Source organism: Melanostigma gelatinosum (genome assembly GCF_949748355.1).
Source record: "Melanostigma gelatinosum genome assembly, chromosome: 13".
Classification (NCBI taxonomy): Eukaryota; Metazoa; Chordata; class Actinopteri; order Perciformes; family Zoarcidae; genus Melanostigma; species Melanostigma gelatinosum.
In genome coordinates, this window is record NC_136646.1 from 2,125,701 (window position 1) to 2,133,270 (window position 7,570).

Genomic DNA, 7,570 nt, shown 5'->3' on the forward strand with positions numbered 1-7,570 from the left:
TAAACACGGTGCAATAGTAAAATACATCATCTAAAATAGAAACATTTGCGATAAAATATGGTCAAACATAGTCACAGGGTACTTCTCAAGTCTCTTAATTGCATCCCAGTTTCCCTCACTTGCGTCCTTTCCTTGTGTCTTAGTCCCTCCCACCAGGGATGCATGGAGGAAACCATGCAAGGAGAGAGGAAGGAGGAAATATGTTTTAAGATACATGAGACCTTTCCTCAGTTGCGTCACGTGAAGTTGCGTCTGTTTCTGATGACGGTGGCTGATGATCACAGCTGGATCAGCTGTCAGTTGACTTTAACAGCTGGAGAGGCTTTTGATAAGTTTGTGTCTGTTCACATGATCACTGTACTCAATAATAGCAGTGGTGTATAAAGTACCCAAAAGCCATACTTGAATAAAAGTAAAGATACCTTACTGGAAAACTACTCCAGTAAAAGTGAGTCACCTATTACAATACTACTTGAGTAAAAGTCTTAAAGTATCTGATATTTATTGTACTTAAGTATCAAAAGTAATTTTCTGATATTAAATGTACTTCAGTATTGAAAGTAAAAGCACAAGTAAATGCTGTTAATCAACAAGCAAAGGGTCAGAATTTTGAGAATGATGAAGTTTATTCTTTTAAGTGCTGTGGCATCATGACCAAGGACATGGAGCTGTGTTGAACATAATTGGAGCCATCCAGGAGCAACAATGTTCAACATAATATATTGTACATAAGTATACTTTTGCATCTATGAACTTATCATCATAATTCTCTGAAAAGCAATATGACACTATGAAGGAGTTGTAACGGTGCGTTTATAATTATGCTCATTAGACTAGAGGATGTAGAGGGCCAATGCATAATATTGTGTTCAGCAAAAAATATCCACTTGATGCATCAGGTCAGTGTTTAGAGAAAGGACACCTGCCTTGTAAACTCCTATGGGCCTGATTTGAACACAATAGACAAAGGTTTTGCTGAAGCTGAATCTGCAATTGGGCGACTGCTACCATCATAACTCCATCTGATCATCCACAACATGACTCAAATATCAAAACATGATCAATACTAAAGCAGCACCGAAAGGAACAACCCAGTCATTACTTGAAACTGAAACATGTTCTGTTCATCTTCAAAAGAAGTTGGTTTCCAAAATGGTGAGAATTCAGTCTCGCTCTTCTTGGGCTGAAGACTCGTCCTGCGATGCTAAATAGCCTTTCACAGGCCGCTGAGGCAGGTAGAGGTGTCTTCAGCTTCACACACAGCTTGCGCACAGCTGCGAAGGATTTCCCTAATGCTAACGCTAACACTAATGCTAACGCTAATGCTGCGCTCTTGCAGCTCCCATCAATCCTATGGTGTGGTGGCTAGCTATAGCTAACGTTAGCCAACTAGTGCTGCACAACTGTCAACACTTCCTCAGCTCACTAACTCGCTAGCGATCCACTGGTGTTGGTCTTCGCCACCAACGTCGTTTGTTGCGGGAGTAGCAGGTGCTTCCATCATGAAATCAGTCATTGTAGAGTGGAATTCTACTCATGTAGTCGCCCGCTAGCTTATAGCATGTAGCATCCTGGGCATCACTGGGAATCAAAGCACCGCGGCTTTGAGAGTACTTGTTTGCAATTGTGCATTAACGTGACTAACCAATGATTTAACTTGCTGCTAGGACCACTGATTCACCAAACCTGCTTGCTTGCAGTCTGTGTTCCACCACAGTCCCGACGCTGCTCTCAGGATTAATTTTGTAGCGAGTAACGAAGGTTTCAGGGGAAATGTATCGGAGTAAAAGTATCAGTTTTCTTTGCAAAATATAGTGAAGTAAAAGTAAAAGTCAACAGAAATATAAATAGTAAAGTAAAGTACAGATATCCAAAAAAACTACTTAAGTACAGTAACGTATTTCTACTTTGTTACTATACACCACTGCACGTAACCAGGGAAAACCCTCTTCCCAGTCTTTACCCAGCCTCATGCAGTACGCGTGCAGGAGAGCCATGAATGTTTGGAAGCGTCGGGATGGTGTGGTCTAAGAGGTTCCATGTGTTTTCTGTTCTTTTTTGCAGTAATAACTGTGTTTCCCATCATGTTGATGCATGAGAAACGATGGCAACCAAAGAACATGCAACCAATTATCGTGACACAGAAAGCACTGTTTGAGGTGGTGCTCCCAGTTGCCTGCTGCATCTCCTCTGTTTGCAGGTTCTTGAATGCCGCTGTGCTCGTTGAAGACAACATGGAGTCTGACGTAGTAGTCTGCCACAATTTCACCAGTCTTCTGCTTGCATGATGTTATTTTTGACATGTTGATTTTTTGCGGGAAAGCAAGTGCCAGAGCTGCAACCAGTGTGGTAATCATGCAGCATTGTCAGCGTGATCCCAGTTAGTTTGTTCCTGTCTGCCATTGCCTTGACAGGCTGTTCGAACCGTGGCATAGTTGGCTGGGCCCAATTTCTTCATGAGGAGGCGTCTGAGTTCTCCTTCAGTGGGACTTAACTCATGGCACAATTACAATGAGTTCATCACCGAACTTTGCCCCCAATATTTGGGGTTCTGGCAGTAGTGCCAGGGCGTCGATCATGTCTCTGTCAGTCCAGGGTCTATGGACCATCATTGCTCCATTCGGACCTGCTACCATCGGGAATGAGAGTTCCAGTTTTTCCTGGTCGTTATCTGTTCTTGGTCCTCGTCCACTTCTGGTGTCATATGGGTGGTGGTAAGTACCAGTCCCTGCCCCTCCAGTTGTCCCCAGGTCCTCATATGACTTATCTGGGCTGCCTAGTTGGGACATGGCGTGTGCGGCCTGCTGCATGAAGTGGGTGACGGAGGAGATCCTGCTCGTGAGGCTGCTGGCAGGAGTGCTAGTTGGAGATGGGTTGAAGTCAGGCTGTCTTGGTGTGGGTTGGTCTGCCATGACTGTGGGTGGACCTTGCTGTGTTGCTGGACCGGGTAGTGGGGGAACATATGGTGGAGGTGGGGGAGGGCATGTGTCAAGATCAGGATCCACCCTGTGCAGTGAGCTATAGAGAGAAGAATATTTCTGAGAAGCTTTATCTACTCCTTTCTCACTTGTATCTACATTAAGACATCTTTTTACACAATTTCTTTCTTTCCCTACTTTCAGCTTCATCCTTCCATGTTTTCAAACTTCTTTTGTGACTTTCTATCATTTCCAACTGACCTTTATTTTGTCTAATTCTGTCTGTAACTTTTGTATCTGATTTATGCTAAATGATCCTCCTTGAGGAAACCCACATACATCAACCCATTTATTCAAATGCTGACATCTCGCTTCACTATACTTGTTCTTCATGAAAATTGCGTTAGGCCCTTCAGGTGGAGGAACCTGGTTACTTCCCTGTGCACCCAGTTTGAGGCACAGTCAGTGTACACTTCTCTAAACACAGTAGTCACCGTGAGTCTTTAGATTAATTTATGGCACAATCAAAGTCAAAGCCGTTACTTGACACATTTATCGATCGGGACTCTTCGTCTAAGCCTTTAATTTCAGACACATTTATCCTTACGGACTCTTTGTCACTGTTTTTTTTATTTTTTAACCCCCTGCAAGGTAATATTCTATATCACGATACTCTGACCCAAGTATAAACTTGACTCAAATATTCACCTCCCTCCTTTAACAAGCAATATTTTGAATCCCCCTACAGGGTAGTATTCTATACTACGATTCCAACCCAAACTTTCATGAACAGCATTTTATGAAACGAGGCCAACAAATATCCACAAATGCCTGTTAAATGCCAATAAAATATTATTATGAATGTTACCAAAACATTCTATATCCTAATTCAGTGCACTTTTAATCCCAATTTTACTTTTAATAAAAGGTCTTTCAGGAATAATTTTCGAAAATTTCAGTATCTCACCGGATGTTTAGAAGTTTATCTGGACTCAATCAGGTCCGAGTGAAGATGATCAGGAGCCAACGGGGATTGGTGCTTTCGTCTTTCAAGTCTTTGTGGAGGTAGCGGTAGAAGGAAAAATCCTCCTGGATGATGAGTTCACGTCCGCCGTTGGTTCCTGACAATCTTTCAAAGGATCCTGCTCACAGCGCCAAGTTTGTGGTGGAAAAAACTATTCAACAGTACCGAGTGAGTCCTATGATACTGAAATCAAGAAACGTGCGTAATGACAATTTCAAAACATGTGTCTCTGTCAAATAAGGAAAATGTTGCTGGGGAAATTGTCCCTGCCTCTGTCTAATTTTCCTGTGTCAATATCTCGCAGCGATCTGGTTGCAGAGCACCAGGCTTAATCTTCTCTGAAGGACCTGTTTCAACAGGTTGGACCTGACATTGAGGTGCTGGACAGTGCTTGTGGTTATTTTTTTCCTGTTTTCCAAATAGTTTTGCCTGTTACACTCCGTCAGTAAGTGTTAAAAGTAACTCACGATGAGTCTGAGGAAAATGGATTTGAAGACATTTCTTTTGGCCTCGTATGAAGAAAGTTGTCTCTGTGTTTATTAAAACATGACATATATGCCAGCTGACAGACAAACCTAACCAGACAATAACAGCTGTGCAATTGATTGTGTGGGTCCTTTGCCTTACTCCTTACCTTCTGACTGTCATGTAGTGAGAGCACTATCCAAGTTCATTTCCGTTCTCGGCATTACGAAAGTCATTCAGTTCGACCAAGACTCAAACTTTTCTTCCCACGTTTTCCTCTGGCCTCAGCTCACCATGCTCAGAGTCAGGGTGTGTTGGAACGCTTCCAAACATTCATGGCTCTCCTGCACGCGTACTGCATGAGGTTGGCTAAAGACTGCGAGAGGGTTTTCCCTGGTTACGTGTGCGTGTGTGTGGGCGTGGCTCCGATCTGATCTCCTCCCGGCTCCATCCTGATTTCGATTCATTCACCTCACTTGCCCAGTCAACCCAGCTGCCTTCCATCAACCCATCTACTCAACAGTTTATCTATCCCGGTTTTACATTCACTCTTCGCCAGGTCGTTGATGCAACCTGTATCTTGCTTGTTCTCGGCCGCTCAGTATTATTAGATTCTGAATTTATCCAACTGTTTTCTCTTTAACTGTACTTGCCTTGTCTTCCTGTGCCCACAGTTTGGATCATCCCCTCCAGCTCCCCAGTCTGCCTGCCCCGCCTTGCCCTGCCCAGTTCCCCACCTCACCCTCCCGCTACTCCACTACATTTTTCCCTTTTGTCCTCCTGGAATAAAACCCTTTCAGTCCCTGCATTTGGGTCCGCCACCACACCCCGTGACATCATGCTTGCAGCTAGAGAGACAACACAAGAGAGCACAATGTTTAGCTCAACTTAACTTATGTTTGCGCACACCGTAAGTCAGAAGTCCCTTAGCTACATTTGCTGGTAACTGGTTAATAGTGTCCATCGGATGCCTCTATTTTGGTCTTCAGTTGTTTGTCTCATTACCCAGTCAATAGTAATATTGAAGAGAAAAGATGACATCACACATCCTTGTCTCACACCTGTTTTTACTTGGAATTTTTGGAGACTGTTTCCAACCCTACATGTGAAGTTGGTATCAAAACTTTGGATCACAAGAACCATATCTTCAGGGATCCAAAGGCTTTCACGATGAATGTAGTCAAATGCTTTTTCAAAGTCAACAAAGTTTATATACAGTTCCCTCTGCCACTCTGTGCACTGCTCTATGATGTTACGTGAATATGTGATAGTTGCAACTTCTACCCTTTCTGAAACCTGCCTGTTCTTTTCGGAGATGTTGGTCTACAGCATCTGTTATTCGATTAATAATAATCTTCGCCATGATCTTACTTGGTGTTGACAGAAGTGTAATTCCACGCCAGTTGTTATAATTTCTTAGAGAACCTTTCTTTGGTAATTTGATGATGATCCCCTCTGACCAGTCATCAGGTATTTTCTTATTCTCCCATATAGATGTAAAAAGTGGTTGAAGAATTGTTGCTGCCAGAATCGGGTCTGCTTTGAAGAGCTCTGCATTGAGGTTATCTGGGCCAGGGGTTTTCCTGTTTCTTAAGGATTTAATCGCGATTATAATTTCATCTTTGGTTGGTGGTTCAATGCTGATATCCAAATCTGCTTCTGCATCTTGGAAGTTAGCCTGTGTTTTTGGTGGAGGCCTGTTCAACACAATCTTCTATTGGTATATCAGATGTCCCCCTGTATTTGCCGCTAATAATCTTGGTTAGCTTGTAGACCTTTCCTTGCTCACCTTTTTTGGCTGCTTCTTCTGTTTGTTTTGCAAGGTCATCCACATATTCCCGTTTGTCCACTCGCGTCTTCCTCTTCACAGCCTTGTTTGCATCTCGATATTGAGTTTTATGTCTTTCTTTTAGCCTATCTGATTTTGCTTCCATGACTTTCTTCTTTGCTCTCTTGCGTATATGGCTTGCCATGTATCATCGGTTATCCACTCCTTTCTATCCTTCTGTTTGAAGCCCAGACATTTTTTACTGGTTTCTAGATATGTTTGCTTTGCTTGTTCCCATTTGGTGTTAATCTCATCTCTATCTGTGTCTGTATCCTGTTGCATATCACTTTGGTCAGATAGTGCTTGGAATATATTCTTTAGCTGCACTATGAAGCTTTTCACTTTAGGATCTTGTAACTTTTCAGTGGAAAACTGTTGTCTTCCTGTATTTCTACTACCAGCTTTCCTTAACTTTACTTTCAGCACTGCTAACACAAGGTGATGATCACTAGCAACATCTGCTCCTCGCATTACCCTGACATCAAACAGTGAGCGTCTCCATGTTCCATTAATCATCAGATGATGTACCTGGTTCCTGTCTCGCCTATTAGGTGAATTCCAAGTCAGTTTATGTATCCTTGTGTGGAAATAAGGTCCCTCCGACGACAAGGTCATAGCTGGCACAAAGTTCCACTAATCTTTCCCCATTTTCATTCATGATGCCACAGCCCTGTCCTCCCATGGCCCTGTCATAGCCGCTGTTGTCACTTCAGACTTTTGGGTTCAGATCCCCCATCACTATCTTTATGTCAGGTCCTGGTGTGTTGTTGTTGAGCTCAGCTTGTAACTGCTCATAAAACTCGTCTTTTGCTTCTTCACAACTGTCATTTGTTGGAGCATAACACTGGATGACAGGCTTTGACAGGCTGTTTAAAATCTATGTGGATGCCAGCTATGTAGGTGGAAGCAGATGGCCTGGAGATAGTTTATTTCTTCTCAAAAAACTCATGTAAGTCATGTCGTTATGTTATTAAGATACGGTTGTTAACAAAAATAAGTGAATGTTGACTTACGGTTTCACACATGACACAAACAGTGGACTCCTGCGTGAAAGTCCTGTTTCTTTACCCGAACCACAACCTTTTCCCTGCCCTCACTTCCGCAGACTTTTATTAGAAATGTATTTGTGATACTTCGAAAATAAATTGATTGTAAACTGCAACAATATACGTTTCCCTCGAGACGTAATTTACAATGCAGTTTCATTGTATGAGAACGTAATTTTTATTACTTTTATTACTACCTGTCCAGCTAAAAATGCCGGACAGCTAATGTTAGCAACTAGCTGGTAAACATAGGTCAGAATGTAGAAGTTAAAGAGTCAGATATTTTCCC